Raw genomic sequence first — 19536 nt, forward strand, 5'->3', positions numbered from 1 at the left:
AACTACTGAATTGGAATATTATTTATTACAACAATACGATTGACAAAATAAAACATGCTCTCGAAATACTTAATGATTTACGGATAGAAATCAAAGTTGTATCTCCTTTAAAAAAATCAGACTTTTATTGTTGATTAGTCAAAAAGCGTTGTTAATACTTTGGTTGATCTAATAAAATGGAAGTCGCTCACTTTCATTGTAGCTTGAGTTCTAGCGTTTTTGTAAGTAATTTTTTTAATTAAAAAATGTGACTATGTGACTTCCTCTAAATAATCTGAGAACAAAGAGTATTGTTTTTCAACTACAAAAAATGAAATGAAAGAAAGAGTTGGGGTTTTTTGTTTGTAGACAGTTTTATGTTTTAATTTTTTGTTTTAGAGGACTGGTGCCTCATTTTTTTAAGCTAAAGCACTGCAGTTTAAAATCTACATGTTTATGTTTTGAAAATGTACCCAGAAAAACTTTTTCTCTCATTCCAAGCTAATCGTAATATTTTCTAGGACTATAACAGAGTTCAAACTGAAATATAAATTTTTGAGAACAAGCAAACCAGACAAAATTAACTCCTATCACTGGTAACAAAACAAACAGGTTGAATATTGGTTTTGACCACTCTTGCGGCTTTTTTTGTTAATCGTAAGGCATCTAAATTGAAGCCTTCAAAAAACTTCAGAAAAACGTGAATTTTGTCAAAAGATTCGTGCAGCAAATACCACAACAACCAAAATTGCTATTAGGTTTTTATCTAAACTTTATTAGTTTTTACCAAAATATCAATTTTTATGATGAAATTATTCAAAACTTATTTAATATACATTCAAGTATACTTCAAAATCAAATGAAATGTTGCCGTTTTGCAACTATTCAATCGTACTATACTGTTTCTATGACAATGTTTATATATATATATATATATATATTAAAACAATTTTCATATTTTGGAAAAGCTAATCATATAAAGGGTGTGAATGAATAAAAACATATCAACATTTTTTGAAGAACTCTTCTGCTTTAATTTGAACTGAGTGCTTAAGGCCCATCGAGTTTTTTGACAACACAAACGTAAATCATGATTTATACTCCTAAACCTGAAACAGACCACTCTTGAATTTCTATTAATAACTGTTAATAATTATTTTTCTAGATTTGGATTGTATTGTGTTGTCAAGAAAAGAAATCAAATTTTTTGTCGTCTAACCGTTCTGTGTAGGAGTAAAAACTAAAATTTTATTTTAAAAATTCAGAAACTATAAAATCTCAAAATGCAGAGGAAAAAATTTTCTCTCTGTTAAAATCATTAAACTAAATTTGAGTCAAGAAAAAGCTGGAAAAAAGTTTCCATGTGTCAACCATCAATAAAAAGCCGTTGGAAAAATGAAAAAACAGAAAATCTTTTAAAATTAATTCGCGAGTGTCATGTCAAGTTCCAGGTCGAAGAGACATAAAACAGATAAATGGAAAAGAAAAAGAAGAACGTATATAAGCTAGAAATGGAGTTTTGACAAAAACTTTGAAAATCTGAAAAAATTCTTGAAAAAATTGGATGTTACCTAACAGGCTACCTATACGACAAAGCTAGTTATTAAAATAATTTTCACGAACATAACGTTTCTCAGATATGTACATCCTGAAGCAAAATAAAATTTAAAAAATTCTAAGAGCAATTGACAAAGAGCAAAAAGCCAAATAAAGCAGAATAAAGATAAATTTTTTTAAATTTGCTTAAAGTTTTTGAAAATAATACAATTGCTCTGCCATGCTTCATCACACCCGAAACACTTCATCGATCCGGTATCAAATGTATATCGTTAAAATCGTCAAAAACAGTAAATCTCATGTATACATTAAGGTGATCAGAAAATAGAAGGCAAAATGTTTGATGATTTCGAACTCTGCTCTACTTTTCTCATGGAACACGTTTCAATTGAAAAATGATCGAATAGGTTTAACTAACAATTGGACTAGTTTGAATCACAGAATTGGGGCAATTCGCTTTTGAGCAAATGGTTCCCTGGTTTAATCATAGACGAGACATACCTCATCTAGCATTTTTTTACATTGTAGAAATAATGTTTACATTTTTTACAAATAATGTTTTCGTTTTTGTTGAGAATGAACAATATTTACTACGTACAAAATTGGTGCAGCTAAAACTACGTAAAAACTGCGAGGACTAAGTTGAATCTAACAATTAGGGAATATTTATGGTCGCGGAAGAAATAATTATTGCAAAAATATTGCTGTTACATTATATATTATTTATGAAATGAACTTTGGTTACGTTTCTCGTAATTTTCAGTTCGGAACTCAATCGGTCCAAATTTTTATCCGAAGATAAACTTGCTGAAAGTGCACATGAAACGAAACGAACGACACAAAATAAATTCAAATGACTGTTGGGGTTCAATTTGCTTCAATCAAATATTATGGAAAGATTTGCACATTAATGCAGATCCTTCTGAATACGGAAAAAGCTCCAAAAATATCTACCCCAGTCGGCAACGAATGGTTATCTTGCAAGATCTTGCAAGATTCTGGCAAAATCTTGCAAGACGGTACATCGTCTTGCAAGATTTTCTTCCAAAATCTTGCAAGATCTTGCAAGATAACCCTTTGTCTTGCAAGAATCTTGCAAGATAACCATTCATCTTGCAAATATGCAAATAAATGGAACATGATCGAACAAGATCAAAATGAGACGCGAACATTGCTTCCCATCAATTTTTTTACATTGTGATACATAATTACAACCAAAATAGCATCAAGTTTGTTTTCTTCCGCTCAAACTAAAAATTGAATCAATTTAGAAAAAGAAAGTAAATTGTTTTCCACAGTAGCAAAACAAGAAATTTGAAGCACGAACTAATGTAAATAAATGAGAGTAACCAGTATTAATACCAACGGCTATAATAAAATACAGATATCTGGTATAAATTTTGTTTCAAATGATCTCTGAAGACTCATTCCACTATATTTTGGTAATAGTTTGCGCTAAATGAAAGATAATGCGTCTAAAACAGCCAATGATAGCAGAGCTCGACCGAAACGAACTTGCAAGAATCTTGCAAGATAACCATTCTTCTTGCAAGATCTTGCAAGATAGCCATCGTCTTGCAAGATCTTGCAAGATAAACATTTTCATGCAAGATAGTGCAAGATAACCATTTTTTGCAAGAGTCTTGGAAGATCTTGCAAGATAACCATCTGGTCTTGACTAGGGTAAACACTTTCAGTGCCCTTTTTACAAAAAACTTATTTAATTGCATATATAATTGCAGAGTTTTATCGATTACACGATGCATATCAAGTGGATTAAAGTAACCAGATTTCATTAGAATTCTCTTCAAGTATTATCTTTGTTTTTGTTTCTTTTTGTTCTGAACCGGCTTAGCGGGAGCAGTAATTATTGGCTCAACTGTTTTTTTAGCCAAACGATATATTTGCCATAGAGTTTTTTGAAAGATATCATTAGAAAGCACGTAAAGTGAACTATAAATTACAAAAAAAACGTTCTCTCGAACTTTTTGTTGAGTTATCAAAATTTAGATTTTAATGAACATCGACTGGACTGATTTTAACTATGTTTGTTCACTTTTTCATAACTTCTAACAAAAATTTTGTTTTATTTTGCAAAATTAATTTAGTTGAGTCCAGAAACGTTGTTGCCGTCAGTCTTTTTGAAAAATTGACTCGGATATGTTGAACCTATTTTTTGTCCAAGAAAACGGGCACAAAATCTGTTTAAAATACTCTTCATTCTCACGAGCACTGTCCCAAACCTGCTAAAATTGTCAATATAAGTTTTACTGTGGGGTAGTTGAATCTCTAGCGTCTGACAAGGGAAATTGAAACCGATATTGAAACTATTCTTCGGTTTAAATGGGTTTCAGAATATTTTGGTTAAATTTTAGCGCAAATTGCAATCTACTTTAGATATTTTGCCCAAATATTTCAAAAGATATTTAAATACGTATTGCCAACAGCCATAAAAAATAGTGACGTTTTAGCAATTTATGGTGTCCCTTGACGGTTGCCTCCATTGATTTTCTTGTGAATGTTCCCAAGGTTGAGGGAAACGTTCCAATGGTACCCATTTGCTTCTTCCAATTGATCAATAGGTCGGTAATGGTTCTATGAATTCAAAACTATATATTTTTATAAAAACATTTGGGAATAGTGATGTTCTGCTATTATGTTAATTTAGAATCCTTGAAAAGAGGTCGCTCGATCTTCTGCTGATGATGAAGGATCATTTCAGGTTTTGCAATCAATGGCTTATGATTTTTACGGTCTTGAAGATGTGTATCTGTACAAAAACAAGACTTGTCTGTTTGTGTTATTCTTTATCAATCTGTTTTTTAAATTTTTGTGAATTATCGAGTTTTGCGCTTCTTTGTTGTTTTTTATTGTCTTGTTTTCTGTTTTCTTTTTGGTAGTGTCAGGTGAACTATTAGCAATATTTTCAACTGAATTTTAAATTTTGCTATTCTTGCCGTCTTCTGTTTTTGTCGTCTGCTGTCTATTTTCTTTCATTAATTACAAGTTTAATCGCTTTTCTCATATTGCCCGAACTAATATGACTAGTATTCTCAAATGGTAGATCTGTCTTTGGGACTTGTGGTGACTTTTTAAATTAAACTTGTTTTTCGCAGTCCAAATGTAATAAAACTCTGTATACTGGGAACGCGGGGCAAATCCAAGAATGAAATTTAGCTTGATGTACTGATGATGTTTCTCATCTACTAAAAAAGGATTGCTTAGCAAGATTGAATTGCGCGACTTAGCACGAAGAGGCAAAAGAGAAGAGTGGTTGCGTGATGAAAAATCGGGCATGAACAAATAGTATTTACAGAGAGCGGGAAATTATTGGGTTGTGATCAAAAAGTGCATTCGCGGAGCGAATGCACTTAGTAATATGTTCATTAGCACTCGGAGGAAAATTGAACTAAATTAAATATAAAATATTTACATTATTTCTGTATCACAGGACTGTAATGCTACTTGATCTTGTTAAATATTTTTGCCTCTCTGAACTTTGAAGCTATACTTTTTTAAAACTTTTTTCCGACTTGTAAATTCGATTATCTTACTTTTAGAAAATGAGTAAATGCCCACTTCAGAGAATTATCATTTATCTATAATTGTGCTTGAAAATTTTTACATCAATATTATTCGATGAAAAAAAGGTTTTTCTCCTAATTCATCGTCTTTTTTAAATCAATTTAGAACCAAATCATCACGAGTCAATTTTTTTGATGTTAGCTTTATCACTCAACATTTCAATTTTTCAATCTGAAGTCAAGTGATACTGACTAAATGAGTTTTCATGTAATCTGTGTGACAATTGTATTTCGAGCACTCATAAGTTACATAATTCAGTAAAATGATTTCTTCAACCGAGGATTGCTTATATACTGAGAATTAATGCAAGGTTTAATAGAAATGAATTAAAGTTAGCTCAAATTTGATCCGTATAAAGCAATAATTCTGTAAAAAAATATTAGTAATTGAAATTTGATTTGTAACTGATTTTGTTCGATATCAGACTTTCATATTCTTTGTATGGCAAAAGCAGTCGTTTACTTGATCAAGTTGTTTTCTTCCTCTGCTTGATAAAATATTTTAAATTGTTTAAGTTTTTTCAGAATTCATTTTTTGTCTATTTGGATAATTTAAGCCACGATTGTTGATAAATGGTGTCGGAACATGGGGCGCGAACGCATATTAACGACTGTCCTTGTTTTTCCAAAAATCAATTCATAAAATGAAAACCACAGATAGATGTCAGCTGCCCATCATATCAGCAAAATAACACTAAAAAGATTATGTCCAAAATTTTTTATATAATTTCATTACTCTGAATGCAATTATTTACTATAAGTTTCTTTATTTTTTTTTTTTGGGGGGGGGGGGGGTGACTGGGTCTGAACACATCTGGAAAATTATCTGCTTATATCTCAATCATCACAAAAGAAACTTCTTAAATTTAATAGGTTTTGTTGAATTGATACAAAATATTAGACGAAGTATTGATTCTGGTAGAATTTTTTTAAGCAAACGTCGAAACAAACCTGCAGCTGTTAAAAGTACACATCACTGCTCAGCATTTATACAGGAAACGCTCCCAATGCGATAATGATGAACATGCAATATTCGGTGCAAAGTAACCCAAAATAAAACACAGCCAACGACAACGCAGGGCTCAAGACGTATAATAAAAATGGTGTAAAAATATTTGAACGAGTGAATAATTTTGACAATAATAAAATCACACAGAACAACCCAAAGTGCCTGTGCCCTTCTATTACTCCCGGAGTCACTGCTAAATTCGAGCCCTCCTGGGACTGCTAAACAGAATCGGTGCCGGGCACACTTGCGGCGTGAAGGAATTCGGGGGGTAAAATTGGGAATAATTTTGACAGAGAGTCAAATTAGAGAGCAAAGCAGAGTAGGATAGGTGATATTAGGAAAAGAGAGATGAATTCCTTATCTACTCTTTGGGGGACTAGGAAGACAATGGAGGAATTAGTGGAATTTGGAGTTGAGTTAAATTGTGACTCCAAAACAAGCACACTTGTGAATTACAATTAAGTTTTCCGCTATCACTCATTCGTTCACGTTCTTTTTTTATATATATTTGAACTGTAAAATATGTAATTGAGATTCTAACTATCCATCAAAACGAGTCAAGATTTTCATTCGTCAAAAAATTTGACATGTGAATAAATTAGTACAGAAAAGAAAATGAACAGACGAATAGAAGCTTCCAGTTTTTAGTATTATTGAATGTTTCAAACCCAGAAATGTATGAAAATGTATTTCAAATGAATGTTTGATTTTAATTCTCATTGAGCAAAGTTAATGTATGTTATAAGAAATGTAAAAATTTATTTTAAAAAACCATGAAAGAGAAAAAATATCATTTTAAGTTGAAAAATCAAGTTTTTGGTTTCGAAATTGCAGACTTTACTCAGGATTTCAGGTCACAATTTTATAAGACAGAAACATACTTTGAACATGGCCTTGAAAGATATTATCGAACATAAATCTGGCTCCAAAAAAGAATGTGATCAAAGAACTAGCAGCTTTACTTTGTCTGTCAGTTTTCATTACACTATATTGTATGAGCATATATATTCAATATTCCAAACAAATAAGATGTTTAAATCTTATCAAAAATCAAAATAAATCCTTTTATACCTTGAGATCACTTACCCATATGAAATTTGTTACAAAAATAGAGCGAAATAGATTTCACTTTTGACCCTACCCAGCCTATAGTGAAATATTTGGGGAGGAGGGTGTGGGGTCGGACGGGGTTCGATTAAGCCTTGTTTCCTCTCAAACGGCGTGATCGATTTTAACCCGCTTCCTCAATCACGTGGAATATGGTTGTTATAAATTGGGGCTTTCTACCTGTTGTAAATAACAAGCTACCTGGTGTTGGGCTCTGTGGGTTTATGGATTTTTTGGCAAGTTGCGTTTGAAATATTGATTGGGCTGATCACCCTTTGTGAGTGTAGGAAAACGATACTACACAAAAACACCCCCCACACATACATCACACACTCACACACAAAAATGCGTAAAAACCTGGGAAGTCAATAATATTTTGTTGGGCTTAGCCGGCCATCTTTGATTGGGAAAAGTCAAAGTGGGTTCCCAAAGATGTCAAGGAAAAATTAAAGCTAGCCGGAATTAAAACCAGACTATTATAGACTCAGTTAAACTAAATTCAACTAACTTAGAAAACACAGGTGCGCATATCTATGAACGAATTAAATGATTGCAGTTGAGCAAATGTGATGCTTGAACAAATACTGATGAAATTGAAACCGATAACTGTTCAGAGTCTATAAAAACAAGTCATAGCTAGAACGCTGTTCATGTGACTGAGTAGAAAATGTAATAACATCATTGCTCCGGAAATAAAATAACGCTAGGAAAATTGGCAAAATTGTTTTATTAAGAAAAAAACAAAATTAAAGGTGCAAAATATTTCCCTGATAGACCGAACGATTTAGTAATTGATTCATATTTAAGTCCCGGGATGGCCAAATACATATTTTAGTCGCGGGATTTTCAAGGTCAGTTTTAGGGATGCGTAAGTAATATAGTAACCTTAAAATCAAATTAGACAAGCATAGTTTCATCATCATTATTGCTAAAATCAAAATTTCTAAATCTATCAGACCATACCAAATTACCAGAAGCTAAAAGTAAGCATTTATACTATTTAAATTAACTAAACCGTAAGTATAGGTCACGTGATTCTGCTGAATTCACTGATTGTAAAAATCTGGCATTTTTCGACATTCAAGTTGCGGTTCCAGATGTAAGTCAAAAATTGAACTAATGTTAGCAGAGTCAGGTAACCATCCAAGTCATAAAAATTGCCACTGAAGAATCTGGCACTGCAGACGTCTGGCATTCTCAAGTAGTATTAGACTTTTATGGTCATAAGATCACTCCATTCCTAATTGAAAGCAAATTCCGATGAAAAGTCGCCCTAATTGAGTTTTGCACAAAAAAGTAAGAAATGACAATGTCCAGGCAAAAACAGTCAAAACCTTTGTTTTCTAACAATATTGTCGTCTTTAGCATCAAAAACGGTTATTTCTCAGACATTGGTGACCGGTTTTCACAACTCTTCATCACAAGTAGCGGAAAGTAAACTCAAGAAGTGGATATCTGGATGAAATCTCTAAACTCGAAATTTTTATAACTGATGGTGATAACCGGATAAAGCTTTTCAAAGGCGTCTTTAAAGAAGTCGTTCATCACGGATTTCTTCTTCTACACGCCTATCATTGGATTTTCCCTATAATCTGTTCCGTTTACGAATGCTAATCTTATCAGAAGTTTTCTTTGCAAAATAAACAATAGAGTCGTCATCAGGAAAGAAATGACACCGAGGTCGATATATTAGCAAATCCATTAATAATTTAGAGAAATCTGCATTGCGGGACCACATAGCAAAATATCTTTAGTTACTGCGAGCTTACTATAGTTTTATAACGCAGAGCTGATTAAAAAAAAACTGAAAACTTCAGATGTAACCAAACAGCGGATCCTCTGGATGAAGATTTAGGCCAATGTTGGTGCAGCTTTTCCCAGATTTTGTCATATAGTTGGCAAAAAAATACAATTCTTTGTTTGACAGAAAACATACGAAGATTAAAAAAGCAAAAATTCCTTTTTCAGGTTTTGGTTGACATGATAAACCCGATTTGTTTCCCAGATATGATCAGAAATTCCTCAAAGTTTTAATTGATTGCTGAAACGCATTCCAGGGCAACTTAGGCAGTATAGGAAGGATAGTATGACAAGCAAAATTTATTGCTATATCAAAGCCCAATCGTCTTGATCACACTTGTAAATAGATTCAGTAACTATTACAAGTACGTGAATCTTATATATCAAGTTAAAATCAAATTAGAACTCAGAATTGAACTACCTCCACTATTACCAAACTATTATCACCGTATATTCACAAAGTACGAAATGTTTTTCGGCTTAATACCAGTTGCTTTACGATTAGTTTATGACGAATTCATTTTTTAGAACAGAATTTTTTCATTTGTTCAAAACAGATAAGAAACAAACTTCCTATGACACCTAATTTACACGGAAAAGCAACGTTACGGAATTCACTTAACCTTGTGTCAACATTCTTCTCTATAAAACAATGATTTTTCTTCCTTTTGAATTAAAAACAACGTTCTTGCTTGAGTCAATTCTGCTGGCTGGTATTAACGAAGTCCGGAATTTTTTTGATATATGTGTTATTTAAACCAATTGAGAAAGGAAAAGTTTATTATTAAATTATATCCGATTGTTCAGAAAACTGAGCAATAATTTAAAGTCAAATTCAAGAAGCTAGGATATCGACAGTATTTATAGAGTTAGTCCAAAACATTGTCACAAACTAATTGTGAGCCGATATCCTAGTTTCTATTTCTATTTTGAGTTAATTACAACAGTTGGAGCAAAGTCTGATTATTTCAATTTGGAAATGATTCGATGTTCTGAACAAAACAAATTGTTAACAAACATAGCCGGCAGATTGCCGGAAAATAGCCGCGATAGACGCTCGTGGCCTTCCATGATTTGAAACACCTAAAGAAATAAGATAGACAGATCGACCACCAGTCCTTCAACAGACCACTAGACTTTTCGGGTTAGCTTCGGAATGTCAATTTTTTGACACATGCGTTCTATAAGGAAAAAGCCCTTAAAGAGCTATTTCAAAATTGATATTCGAAATAAAAAACTCAAGACTACTAATCACAACTTAGGGCATATAAGATTGGCACTACTTAGATGCACACTATTAACTAGTGAATCTTCATAAAAAATTAAAGTTCCATAAGTGAGTTCAGAAGTCATTTTTTTGAGTGAGGTAAGTCACGCAATTGACCTAAAAGCAGAAACGACGTCACGTACACAAATTTTAAATGCAAAGCAATAGAAGTCACTGAAGTCAATTCCAAGAAGTCACTTCCAAGAAGTCAGGTCGTAAGAATCATCGATGGAGACGACGAATTAAAAAAACATAGCAGGACAAGTCCTGACGTACAATTCAAAGAATTTTCATTGACTAAACAGAAAACTATACCTAGAACGGACTATGAATGGTTTGGAAAAACCATTTAGAAAAAAATCCGATCCAAAAAATCGAAAAAACAGTAAAAATCAAAGTGAAATTGCCGCATGTGAACAAAAAACCACTACCGATAAAGCGAATTTTTGTTCGAACACCGTATTCTCACTCTAATTTAAAATTAGAGCGAAAAAATTTCACTCCGCAAAACCACTCGCTTTTTCGCTCCATTTCCTGTTTCGGCGTGACCAAAATCACTACTCCAATTTGACTTCAAAAATCATGAAAATGAGTGAACAGACCTTAAAAAAAAGACAGCGCCCCAATACAATTCAAATTTTTTGAATTGTAAAAAACCACGATGTCCCCAATAATAGCCGCTATCGCTTCGCGGCTATTAACAAAGAAGAACGACTAGCTATCGGGACTAATAAAGTTAGTGTCAAGTAAACATTGTCAAAATACACTGTAGCGGATAAAATGTTCACAAAAGTTGACTGCAAAAACTTGATATAAAGACAATTTTGAAGCCCGTGAACCGAACTTGGCGGTGCTCCGCTGGGCAGTTTTCTTTGTCACTTATAGAAAAGCAGCTGTTAAAAAATGGAGAAAGCCAGCGAAATTTTGAAAAGGAATGGTGTTACCTTAAAAATGAAAAACTAGAAACAAGCCAAGAACAAACTAATAATTTTAAGATTTCAAAGAGAATCGAACACTGAAAACTTTGGTTTTTCATCAAACTGCAGTGCCACTTAGTTTTATTCAGTTGCAAATTAAGTACGGCTCCGTGTAGTCATAAGTACAACCGAGTTGATACGAAACCGGTTGCCAATTGAAAATACAAAAAACTCATTTCAGTAAGTTTATCAAATCAGCAAAACACAAGGCACACTCATTCTATAAGAAAAATATTCGTAACTTTAAAACAGTTCAATAAAACTTAATTGCGTATTAGAATAATTTTTATTAATATCGACAAGCAATTGCAGCACAAAATAATCAACAATTTTTAAAATCAACAGTTTTGTTAATTTTGACATAAGATTTTGTGTTCAGAAGATCATCATTGTTTCCAAAGTAATAAAAACAAGACAATTTTAAAAATTTGTAAACAATGAAGCTTTATTGCAACAAGTAAGCTAAATTATCACCAAGAGGTTTTGTATATTTGAAACAAAAATTTTTCTTCTGATCTTTTCAGCACAATTTGAAAGACATCAAACAATTGGGTTAAAAGAAATCACATGAAATAATTTTGTAGATTTTTTGAATTGTTTTTTTTTCCTATTTGTACTATTCAAAAAATTGGCAAGCTCTGAGACCTAAAAATCATTCCGCGTATTCTGTTTTTTTACTAACTGAAGACAATTTCGTCAAGTTTCAGTTTTTCGTTTTCATTAACGAACAAGCAAATTCATCCTAAAACTGATTTTGAATTGCTGCCCAATTTTTAGCAGTTTTGTTTGAGCGTTTTTAAGACACAGATACACGTGAAAATTTTCGAAATTTCTCTTTGACTATGTTATAATAAAAAGTGTTTAGTGTAATTTCTTTCTATTATGAGCTCAGGTGGTCACATTCTTGTCTGCATTAGTAAATCTATTGTTCTATTGTCATGCTCCATAGAAAGCACACCCATATATCACACTAATCTGTCGATTAATTCGTTGGAGATTTTTTCAGTTAAGTTTGAAAAAAACATCTAAAAAATTAAAACCGAACGAGGTAATTGTAATAGCACAAGTGATTTTGGAAGAAGAATGTGCGTTTAATTTGGAAACTGATGTTTATTCGGTATATTGATCCTAGAGCATATGGCCATCTTTTTAGACGTTTTATTCAGTTCTTAATCAAATTTAATTTCCTGTTGGTGTGAATAACAAGCTATCTGCAACATTTTGCGTTGTGAGAACTTTGTTTTTACAAGAAAAACATCCCAAACCTCAGACAGTTAAGCAATAAAGAAAATTCCCTTTTTTCTCAAGTTAAGTTTGTTTATCTGTACAAATTCTTCTGTTTTCTGAAAGATGTCCTCGACTTTTTCATCTAAGTTATTGTCCTTTCTACCTTAGAAACAATTGTGTCATATGCGAACTGAATGATTGTCAATGTTAGTTCTGAAAAACTTTTAACACATAAAAAGAAAAATGGTTAGTTCTAAAGCAGGGCTCACGGTGATTTATAACTTTGCAATTGAAAATTAAACCAATACGTGCTACCTTTTGCCTCTGAATAGCAAGAAACGATGAAACAAAGATAAAAGAGTTAAAATCATAAAATAGTTTTTTAAACAAAAATGGTATGTAAAAATGATTTGAAAGCTTCTGCAGTATCTTTGCATTGGTGTATTTATTTGTCTAAATGTTTTTTTTGGTCTTAAGTATTTGGTCCGAATATTTTGATACTTTTGTCTACGTAACTGTTGAAGATATTTTCCCAACTTTTTTGGAATAAAAAATCTGAATATCTGAAAAATCTGAATATCTAAATATCTATGAAAATCTAAAAAAGCTCTCAACTTGGCAATCATCAAATTCTTCAAATGCAATTGAAGAGTCAAGTGTACGAAAAGCAATAAAATTTACTGTTGATAGAATCTTCAACGGCCGGATCTTGGATCCTCAAGCTAAGTTTTTAGCTGACCCGAAATGAGAACGTTCTACTGCAATAAAATTTTTTTGAGAAAAAGTTTGCCGAAAGAAATTCTTTGTGCTGCAGTTAAGTTTACAGGAATCAATGAAAATTGCTTTCTAAGGGCAGAGTTTTCAGATTAAAAGGCTGTGTTCTTATGAGTAAAATAATCAATTAATACTCATTTATATTGTGAAAACTTACGTCATTGAGGACGGAAAATTTCTCCTTCTAATCTTCAACCAATTAAAGTACCATTTCGTTAGTAAAATGGATTATATGCACTGATTTGCTACAATAAATAGGAACAAAAGATAAGACAAAACAATTGAAAATAAAATAACCTAATTCTATGTCTTACAGCCAATTAGGTGGTTGTTGGTTACGCATACACACGGTGTATCACCATTCAACAATTGGGGGAGGGGGAAGGGGGTATTCGAAGATTGGCCGGGTTCAGACAATGGGAGAATGTAATGGGTACTAATCACTGCGGGCCATCACTGAGGAAAGAGATACTTGAAAGGAAAAATAGCAAATTGAGCCCCGCGGATATGATCCGATACTCTAACAGAGGGTACCCATCTAACCCCCTCCCCATCCCCCAAAATCCTGCTTACCCTCAACCCACAGCCTACAACCGGTTAACTTACAATATTTTATTTAGCTGTTCGACTCTTGCAATGAATTCCAACCTTATTTTGGGGGAAATTTTTGTCGGTATCTGTTATGCTGTGATGATGCTAATTTGATTTGCCTTTATCAGATAGGCATGTAAAATGCAAACTCTCCGAGCTAAAAAGTGACGCATGCTAAAATTGAAATTTCACCACTTAAATCAAATTTTTCACGCCTTGAGTACTTTGTTCATTTTCAGTTCACTAACTGTCGCTTATTCGGGCAAGATTTGGGGTAGGCCAGATATTTGAGTAAAATATTGGATTTGACTAGCCAGGGTAGTTCAATTTTACGGTCAAATGAGTAATTGGGCTGGAATGCAAAATTACTCTTAAAAGTAAGATAAAGAATTTTTAGAATATTAGACTGTATGAAATGCTCGGAGAGGCTACAAACCTATAAATCAATCTTTTCAACGATATGAAGAAATAACCGCTGATTTTTATGCAGCAATATATGAGCATTCAGCTAATCTTTGACATCAATATTTATGTTTGTATGATCTATCAATAAGTTGTATCTGATCTACAATTTCTGTTGTACAAAGATTTGTTCAATTTCGGGGCGTTCAATCGCAAGGATCACTCGTCTTGTTTTCCTTGCAACCACAAAAATGGATGCTGCACACATCTCAAAGGCGCCAAATGAGGAAATTATGTGAGATCATTAGTTCTCTGAACGCGCCGCTAGTTATTGATAATATAATCTACAACCCAATAAGATATCAATATAGTTTGATCTCGTAATCTTTTAATTGTTATTGTGGTAAGTAATTGCTTATTAATCGTTTTTTTTTCAGACACCATGACTTATTTTTATAAGATACCCAAACATTAACTCAAATAGGCAATTAAATAAAACCAGGACTCCAAGTATGAAAGATAACACTCACATTCGGTTCCACGCCCACTACACTCTAAAAATTTCTCGTGTGAAATCACATAATTTTTTCTTGTGTGATGAAAGTTCACATAATTTTTTGTGTGAAAAAGGGGTCTGGTGCAATTTCAGAGGAGAAAATTGTCTTCGTGTGATAAAAAATCACATTATTTCTCGAGTGAATGAGCGTATAAGGAAAGTTAGCAATTTTTAAAGGGAATTTTCTCCGCAAGCTCCTTTTCTAGTTGTTATTTTATTCAAAAGTCATAAAATTAACACAAAAGTAATACTTTGTATGAACGCTCATTCAGGTTTAACTGTTGAAACCCCGATAAAATCATCCTAGACAAGACACGGCCGGTTTTCGGATCTTTGTCTTTTGTTAATTTGACATTGAAGATAGACATCATTTTTTTCACTCGGGAGTTTATGCCATGGCCGAAAATCACTCAAAAAGGAGACAATTGAAAAGTGCCTTAAAAACTTAATGATAATGTGTTCGAAGTATAGATAATGCACTCAGAGTTATAGGCCCAAAATGCTTTGACAACATTCCAATCTCTATGGGTCTTCTTCTTGTCCCAATCTGTTTTAGAACATAAGGTTGTTCTGTCAAAGACAATTTTATGCGATATTCAGCAATTTTAATCAGTCTTTCCTTCTGTAATATATTGCTGGTATTACATCGTCCTAGTCATAATGAAAGTGATACAATATTCAAAAAGCCAGGTTTTTTCAACAATTAATTGTTGGAAGCAAGCATCTGTTTTTTGTAAAAAAATCGGAAAAGTGTCAAAATCTTCAAGTTTTTACTCTCTGACTTGAAGATAGGATAACACCGGTTGCCTAACACCGTTGCAAACAAAAACAAACGAAAAGACATGACTTGGTCAAGAAACGTACACCACGACGTTTCGACCTCACTTTTCGTTTTTGACTGTCAAGCCCAGGAGATACTACGTCACATTTAATATATGGGGATGATTTAACATCTTTTGCTCGTTTTTCCGTAAAAGAAAAATTGCTGTAGTTTGGCTTTTATGTTTTTCTGGTGCAAGGAAGCTGAAATGCTTGCTGACTATTAAGAGGCTCGGAAAGAGGCATCTCATTTTCTGAAAAACAGCCGACAATCGTGATCTTGAGTTCAAGATAGCTTTAGTTCCAAAAATGGTTATCTGGACGAAATTTAATAAAAGTCGTCTGGCGCCAGCAATGATCAGCAGGACTTTTGCCGTCTGTATGAACTACTTCTAATTATTGTCAAAAAGAGGGCTACAGGGTGTTTTAAACTTCCATATTGCATTTAGGAAACCAGCATTTTCTAATCTTTGTAATTTTGTATTTGTTTTGCGTACCATTCGAGTTCGTCTGATGCTCCATCGAGTGTTTTTTCATTCTACTTCGAAGATATCAATGGTTGCCAAACTGAGGATTGCGAAACGTCTGTAAGCGTTCAAAAAGGATTCGGTTTTGAGATCAGGACTAATTTTGAACTCTTATTTAAAAGTAGGAAAAGATTTATTAGCTTCTCGCCTACTTCGGAATATCAACTCCTAATAATCATTAAGCACCATTTATATTTGAAAAATTAGATTTAGGGCGATTTAACCAATTTAGCTCAAGTATCTCTGTATTAAAATCTTTAAGATAACATCCTCTACCTCATATTCCTGTTTTCAAGCTACTTTTGCTGGTTGATATAATATTGAACGTCAAAAAATGTTAACTTTTAAATATAAAAGCGCTAAAAGTGTACGAAAACCCGTAGGATGCATACAAGTGGATCTTAAAAAATGAACCTCAAGAAATTGTGTGTCAACAATTGGGCTCTTTGTTTAGCAAAAGAGCAATTCTAAAAACATTTCAAAAGCATAGAAAGAGGCTGGCCGTATAAGTTTTGAGAAATTGAGTAAACCAAATTCCGAATCAGAGGTTTAGTTTTTTACTTTTATTTTTTCACAGGACAATAATCAACTTGAAATCTTCACTGTCTTGAAAACAAAATTTTAAAAAAAAAATTACTACCATGTGATATATAGATACATCGTACTTTCATTTTTTTCGGAAACAAATTTTGGCTAACTCCCTGACAAAAAACACATAAAAAACGTGTTTTCACGTTATTTTTTTTCGAATTTTTCTTGACCAAAGCGTTGCAGCTATCAAAAATATTGGTACAATAAGTTTCAGAGAACAACTTTCTTACAAAAACTATCACCCTGGTTGTTGTTGAGAATGGATAACCGCAATTTAATTAAAGACAAGTTGTTGGAAATTATTTGAGACCCGTTTGTTGTGAAGTATTATACTCAATAGCTACAAGAAGTATAGAATGGAATATAATTTTCGGAAACTTGGTTCAAAAATTGAACAATATTTTTTGCTTTTCTTTAATCTTGATTAAAGAATTTTAAGAATTATAATTTTGAGAATTATACAGCAATTTAACAATCAAAACTCTTATGGGCTTTTTTCTAGGACAATGCATGCCAAATACTTTTTGTTTTAAGTTGAGTTGCAACATTCTATAGACTTTTATCTATCTAGGAACCTATCTGTTGTTTGATGGTATTATTTTTTCAACAATTCTTTCATTGCTGAAAACTCGAGACAATGGTGACCCCTTATATGATTGAACTAGTGTAAGGTTAAAGTTTTTTTTAACAATATAATTACGGATGTGAAGTTTTTCATACAACTCTTTGCATAATTTGTTTTCTTTTCTTCGCAAGAAAATAACTAAGCGAACCATTTTTACCAATATTTTATTGCTAATGTGCTTTTCAAGTGAAAATATCAAATATACGTTTTTTGGAACGGCAAATAACTAACCTGATCTACCTGAGACTTAATATCTTAAAAAATAATGCAGTAGAATATTCATTAATTGTTAGAGCAACTATTTAAAATGTTTTTTTTCCAGAGCAATGAAAACGGTTTTCGGTTTTTTTTACCAATCTAAAATCAACGCGACTTCCTCTTATTTGTTTTCCTTGAATCACAACAAAGTTTTTGACGCTTCACGTTGCCACAAATTTATGAGGGTCATCAATTCTGATAGATGAAAACAGCTTCACAGTTCAATTAAGTAAATTAAGAAAACGTATAACAATATAACTTTACCTTGATTTGTGTATTAACGATGGACGAATTAGATGCTGAGAGCTCGCCAGTAATCACCAACTTTATCAAGCTGCACTTCCAAATTTGAAAGTTATCAACTTCAACATCAAAGCTATATAAAAGACTGATACAACACGCTAAAAAATTTCAAATAAAAGAAAGAAAATCCAATTAGTGCTATCAGAAACAACCACTTTTAACCGTGCCTGATAACATAGAATGAAGTATTGATACAAAGAACAAAATTAAAGAGTATATGACTATCTTACCTGCATTCAAAAACTCCCCTTAATGTCATTTTATGACCCCAATTTCCTACTGAATTGAGGAAATTGTGCTCTTAATTCTGACATAATACGATCTGCTTTTATGACATAAAATGCATAATTCATTTGTGCCAGCTTTAATCTTTGACTGATATCAAAAATCATCCGTTGTCAAAAAATGTTGAATAAAAAACTGAATTAGCAAATCAAACATTTATTTTCATTTAACTTGAATGTTCTCATGAAAAAGGGGGAAAATGCAATAATAAAGGAAAAGAATTTGTTCAGTTCGAACGAGGAAAATATTTCACACAACGGAAGAAAAAATTGAGGGAAAGCTGATAAGTTATCGAATTCTCAAAAAAATAAGACTGTATTCAAACGTAATTGCAAAGCGAAGCATTATTAGATTGATAAAACGGAAAATTGTCCTTTCAAAAAGTACTATTGTTCCTTATAGTCGAGACTTTTGGCTCGCGTGACGCACGAGGGGCTTCAAAACTCAGACGCAATTGGAGATAACCAATTAAAATAACTTGTCTGTATTTTCTTTTAGAGCTATTTAAATAATTACTCGACTTGATTGCCTATTAGTTAATCTTTTTCATCGAGTAAACGTTTTCGTTTCACGAAGGGCTGAACAAAGTTCAAAAAGACTGCTTTTGTCTCGCATCTAAAATTTTCACACACTTTTCTACATTTGAACCCTCAAAATTCAAATTAATTTTTTTCATTAACACGTGTGAACATATTAAGGCCTGTTTTTACAGTAATAATTGTTTAAATAGTTTATATAAGGTGTTTGCTCCCCGTTACAATACATGCTCACATACCATTTCATTGGAGTATAAATATAAACATCAAATATAGACAATGGAACTGTTTGCAGTTTATGTTGTTATGTGTAAAATTATTTGCATCATTTATATATTGATTATATATGCAGGTCGGTATTATAAATTGAGATGGAATGTACTGACCGTCAAAGAACGCTTTACTAGCGCAGAAATTTGCATATATCAAAAAAAAACAGTTCAAAAATTGCTGGTATTACCTTTCAAGCTTTGTGTTAAGCTTTTCGAAACCAATGTTTCCTACCACTCCAGACTACTTTTGATGAGATCTGTCTAATACGAAATTTAATTGGCTGGAACTGAGATCTAGCGTTGTCATCGGAATGGTAGGCGGTGGGATGATAAAAAATAAAAAAACAAATGGTTAATTTTCTGCTTCTCAAATTATAAGAAAAACGCATATAATTATAGGTACATTCAACGGAAAAGAGTACACCGTCAGTTGATTCATTTTCAGGTGCTCCTTTTTTATGATAATAACTATGGACTGTTCGTGCAAGAA

General features: G+C 32.5%; 1 protein-coding gene across 5 annotated transcripts in view; it reads right to left on the reverse strand.

The window, feature by feature from the left end:
* The window catches only part of LOC142343189 (innexin unc-9-like), a 103688-nt gene extending 85263 nt beyond the window's left edge, over nt 1-18425 (reverse strand). For 3 of the 5 annotated variants that reach the window (XM_075394913.1, XM_075394911.1, XM_075394906.1), the window contains exon 1: nt 6072-6695. The gene's annotated coding sequence lies outside the window, so the exon portion shown is untranslated. Of the gene's footprint in view, nt 1-6071; nt 6696-17914; nt 18025-18183 lie in introns of those variants that run through there. The other 2 variants (XM_075394910.1, XM_075394907.1) reach the window with 2 other exon arrangements.
* Nucleotides 18426-19536: the final 1111 nt, after the last annotated feature.

Source organism: Convolutriloba macropyga, chromosome 7, assembly GCF_964194025.1.
Source record: "Convolutriloba macropyga chromosome 7, txConMacr16.3, whole genome shotgun sequence".
In the NCBI taxonomy this organism is placed as follows: domain Eukaryota; kingdom Metazoa; phylum Xenacoelomorpha; order Acoela; family Convolutidae; genus Convolutriloba; species Convolutriloba macropyga.